Source organism: Oncorhynchus keta, unplaced genomic scaffold, assembly GCF_023373465.1.
Source record: "Oncorhynchus keta strain PuntledgeMale-10-30-2019 unplaced genomic scaffold, Oket_V2 Un_contig_6736_pilon_pilon, whole genome shotgun sequence".
In the NCBI taxonomy this organism is placed as follows: Eukaryota; Metazoa; Chordata; class Actinopteri; order Salmoniformes; family Salmonidae; genus Oncorhynchus; species Oncorhynchus keta.
In genome coordinates this window covers 195,001-198,276 of record NW_026289030.1, presented here as the reverse complement: position 1 = coordinate 198,276, position 3,276 = coordinate 195,001, and the positions used below count along the sequence as shown (strand labels likewise).

At 46.8% G+C, this 3,276-nt stretch overlaps 1 long non-coding RNA gene across 1 annotated transcript in view; it reads right to left on the bottom strand.

Annotated features, from left to right (window-relative positions):
• Nucleotides 1-362: 362 nt before the first annotated feature.
• The window catches only part of LOC127926078 (uncharacterized), a 28,404-nt gene continuing 25,490 nt past the window's right edge, over nucleotides 363-3,276 (bottom strand). The window contains exon 3 of the long non-coding RNA XR_008123222.1: nucleotides 363-513. This is a non-coding gene — a long non-coding RNA (uncharacterized LOC127926078). The remainder of the gene's footprint in view (nucleotides 514-3,276) is intronic.

Genomic DNA, 3,276 nt, shown 5'->3' with positions numbered 1-3,276 from the left:
TGAGAGCAAAAAAACAAGATATCTTTATTATCCTGAGCTCTTCAGCCCAACGCCAGATGGATCAGCAGGAGCTCACTGCTTTATTCAATCAAACTGGAGAAAATGTTCCACATTAGAGAAGATGCAGAGAGAAGAATGAATGAATGCATTGTATCCTGGTCCACTCAATATCTTCTCACATAGTGTATACTATAGAAAAAGACATTGGGGACTTTTCCTACTGCTTATAAATAGTTGTTCTTTTGACATGTCATGTGTGTCTCATTTGTTGTCTACACCCCAAAAACACCCCATCTTTCTCTCACTTACTCCCACACGTCACTCACAGCAGACCCACTCAGAGGATTAGGTTCTCCATTGTGTGTGTGTGTGTGTGTGTGTACCCACCTGGTCGTCGTATCTGTAGGTAAGGAACTGGTCCTCGGTAGCATCCTCCAGGAAACTTCCCTGAGGGGACAGAGCAAACTCAGGCAGGAACACGGCACCCTGGGTCTGGCTCTGGGTCACTCCACACTGGGGAGACAGGAGGTAGAAAATAAAAAGATGAATAGAAAACTTGAAATCGCCCAAGAAGAGATAACTCTGTTCCCCAAGAAGAGATCCCTGGTAACTCTGTTACCAAAGAAGAGATCCCTGGTAACTCTGTTAGAGGTTTTACCTGAATAGAGCTAATAATGTGGGCGGCAGGGTAGCCTAGTGGTTGGACTAGTAACCGAAAGGTTGCAAGTTCGAATCCCCGAGCTGACAAGGTACAAATCTGTCGTTCTGCCCCTGAACAGGCAGTTAACCCACTGTTCTTAGGCCGTAATTGAAAATAAGAATTTGTTCTTAACTGACTTGCCTAGTAAAATAAAAATAATTAAAAATAAATGTGAACTTCTCCCAACACACACGAGCACGCGTGCACACACACACACACACACACACACACACACACACACACACACACACACACACACACACACACACACACACACACACACACACACACACACACACACACACACACACACACACACACACACACACGTGTCATCACTGTGCAAATGTGCCGAGCAACATTCACTCCTCTCAGCTGCAGACTACCTATCCAAGACGACGTAGTGCTAGTCACCGTAGCTCTCAGAACAGACCGTAAATCACACTACTAATTTATGTGATGTTCATTAGAGGAGAGAAACCTGGACCTAAGTCTTGTTTAATAATCAGATGCAGTGATATCGTCTCCCCAAGTAGACCGGGGTTGGTATCGTATTCACACTGTGTGTATACACAGGAGAGACTAGCTGTGCTCCAGCTAACATCACTGAATTCTGTGGCGAACACCGCATTCTTCCTGAAATTGTGCAAATCACACACACACACACACAATCACAAGCATACTCACACACATGTAGGGTACACACGCACACACACACACTGAGAAGAGAGTCAGACACACACTCTTTCATCAGTAACTTGGTGGGTGTCTGACAGGACACCAAAGAAGACACCAGCTGAGAGGCAGGACTTCAGTCCTCTCCCACTGAGCTGTCCTCCAGACAGACACAACCCTGCACCCAGACTCCAGCCTAAACAAAGCCCATGTGTGAAGCCCCCCCCCCTTCGTCCCCCACCCCACCCGGACACACAAAGCACACTGCCATCTGTATGAACTGGGGTTGCATCACAAATGGCACCCTATTCCCTATATAGTAAACTGGTTTTGACCAAAACTCAATGGGTGCTGGTCTAAAGTAGTGCACTATGAAAGGAATATGGATCCATTTGGGGTGCATCCTGTGACCCCCCCTATATATAAGTCTGGACCAGAGGAACCAAAATAAACACAGACACACGTAAGTCCCTCAGTTGTCGACAGACATGACTTTTAAGTAGGGTGCCCATTCTGTCTGAAAGGGCCAAAACAGTAGTCACCCTGGAAACAGGCTGGCTGGTGGAGACACTGATGTTGTCAGATTCAGACAGCAGGCTCTGAGTCCACTGGGTTTGACAGGCATTACCACAGGCAGAGTAGAGCAGACACAATGTTGAGTCACTAAGAGACAAATATATACATATTGTTTATGATTCAGTGCAGTCGCTCCAAATACCATAGAATAATCAGAGAGAGCCTTCAGTCTCTGACCAAACTGGTCTTACACTACAGAAGAGGTTCTGTCTGGTCCATAAATTATAGAACGTGCCTGTACCCTTGAACACACGTTCACACACACACACACACGCGCACACACACACACACACACACACAGACACAGACACACACAAACACACACACAGATGCTGGACCCTCCTCACAGCACTCCAAAACACTATCAAGCAGCACACACCCAGAGTGTCTATATCCCCTGTAAAGGTTTGGAAAGAAGCCATGAGTCACCTTTGGAGCAGCAATCAGTCTATGCCCACATCTGGCCAGACTCACACTCTCTCTAACACACACCTGCATGCACACACACTCACACACACCTGCATGCACACACACACACACACACCTGCATGCACACACACACACACACACACACACACACACACACACACACACACACACACACACACACACACACACACACACACACACACACACACACACACACACACACACCTGCATGCACACACACGCACACACACACACACACACACATGCACACACACACACACACACACACACACACCTGCATGCACACACACACACACACACCTGCATGCACACACACACACACACACACACACACACACACACACACACACACACACACACTCTCCCGCTGTGAAGTCACTGGGTCATGGCGTAACAGCCCAACATAACAGCAAGACCTCTAATTGAGTTTACACACCACTAGAGTGACCGTGTCTGGGCTATCCTGCCCTTTGGAGGGCACAGCTGGTCTCTCTCTCCCTCTCTCTTTCTGTCTCTCTCTCTCCCTCTCGGACTCTCTGTCTCTCTTTTTCTGTCTGTCTCTTTTTCTGTCTGTCTCTGTATCTCTATCATTCTGTAACTCTCTTTCTCTCACTCTCCCGGTCTCTCAATCTCTTTTGCAAGGGTCATGCGTAAACACCACTAAGTATAGTTTACACAACATCCCAGAGTGTGTCTGTGGTGTGTGTGTACATGTGTGTGTGTTTGTGAGTGTGCGTGAGTGTGTGCGTGCGTGGTGTATGTATGTGTATGCACGTGTGTGTGAGTCTGTATGTATGTATGTATGTATGTATGTATGTATGTATGTATGTATGTATGTATGTATGTATGTATGTATGTATGTATGTATGTATGTA